Source organism: Arachis ipaensis, chromosome B07 (assembly GCF_000816755.2).
Source record: "Arachis ipaensis cultivar K30076 chromosome B07, Araip1.1, whole genome shotgun sequence".
Lineage (NCBI taxonomy): Eukaryota > Viridiplantae > Streptophyta > Magnoliopsida > Fabales > Fabaceae > Arachis > Arachis ipaensis.
The window spans coordinates 31,048,186-31,050,236 of NC_029791.2; positions in this window are offsets into that span (position 1 = coordinate 31,048,186).

Here is a 2,051-nt window from a genome sequence, read left to right on the forward strand (position 1 = left end):
TATCTCCATCTTCTCTTTTTCCTCTTCCTCCCCATCTTCTTTTTTTTTTTTCATTTGAATTTCTTCGATTTCTTCCTTTCTTTTTCTCCTCTTCCTCCATCATTATCATCATCATCATTATCATTATCGTTATTGTCACTATTGTTGTCTTTTTCTTATATGTATAACAGTTCAAATAAAAAAATGCATCGAAATTTCTTAGTGATAATGATACACAAACAAACTCTATTCAAAACAAGCTCAGACAAGAATGTACCGAAATTAAATCCAAAATGCACCGAAATTACTTAATGATGACGACATACAAACAAACTTAGTTCAAAATAAGCACAGACTAAGTGCACCTTATTTAAATCCAGAATATACCGAAATTATTTAATAATAACACAAAACTCATCCTCCTTCTTTCTTCTTCTTCATTATCATCATCATCTTCTTCTTTTTTTTAGTTCATCTTCTCCTTTTTGTTTTACCTTCTCATGATTTGTCTTGTTTTACTCTCTTAACAAGAATAAAAATAAGAAAAAATCAAATAAAGAAGAAGAAAAAACACATAATGCTGTAAAATCAGTACGAAAAGAAAGAACCTATATTCATTCAACTAAATAAGATTGCAATGCAGTACATACATGTTCATTCAAATCTGATCTAATATGAGAAGCAATGCTTCAGAGCAACTGAAAAAAGGAAAAATGAAAGAAAAAAGAATAAAAAGAAGAAAAAAATGCAGCATTAAAGAAGATATTTGTGTTTTTGTAGCAAATTTTCGGTGACAAAACTAAAAAATTTATGTGTTATTTTAAAAAAATTTTGGTATTATTTTTTCTAATAAATTCTGTATAATTCAAAATTCTTACTCTTCTTTCTCTTTATCTTCTAGTACTTCTTTTTTTCATATTTTTTCTTTTTCATATTTTTTTATAATTCTTTTTGTTTCATTCTTTTAAAAAGAATAAAATATGAAAAAAAAAGAAAAAAATCAAATAAAGAAGAATAAATAACTGCAATATCACATGAGGAAAATAAAAAGAAGAAGAAGAAACAAAAATAAAACGCAGCAACAATAGAAAAAGGAGAAAGATGTGCATGAAAAAACACGAAGAAAAAAAACATCGTGATTTCATGCGCATATTGTATGAGTGGATTTTGTTGGGTTTTGGCCAATCTAATTAGACTTCATTACCAAAAAAACTTAAATGTATAGAGAAGCTATAATTTTTAACCAAAATAGTTCTTATAAATAAGACTATTTAAGTGTTAAAATAAAAAAATAGTACAAAATTTTGAAACAAAAATATTAATAAGTATTTCTTACTTTTCAAAATAGTTATTATTTAACTTATATCTAGACCTATTTTGCATCTACATACATTGATTTTATAATGTACAAAAAAATCAAAGTGATAATTATTTTGAAACCGAAGTAGATAATATATTTTTCTATCTCAACCAATTTTTGAAAGAAAAAACCACTAATATTTCATTTATATTTATAAAACTACACTTCAGGTTGGTAATGAATTAATTTACCAGTGTCACATGTTTATTGTAACACCCTACCATACAGAGTCTTATGCTTAAGTCATAATTCAGAGATGGCAAGGTATTACGACCTCTAAAACAAAAATTTAGTACGTATAGTAGTATGAATAATTGATTATAGCTAGGAGCCTTTGTAGAAAAAGGGGTAAACAAAAACCGTAACTCGAACGCGCAACACTCCGATTGATAACGTAACGAGCAAAGGATAAGCTAACGCAAGATCATATATATAAGGAGTGTCAAAAACGGGAATATCAAGACTCAAAATCCGGCTGCGAAGATAACCGGTCCGAGCATAATAATATATACATATAATAAAATAAGGAAACCCCAAAGGAAACCCAAAGGGATACAAATACAGAAAACCTATTCTCCAAAAATCCCCTCTAGAAGGAGTCATCACAGTGTATTATTCAATGGAGATAAAAGTATCTAAAAAAGATATATAAATCAAAATAGAGTCCCGAGAACAAAGGATCTTCGCTAATCCAGAAGTCTCCAGCATGCCT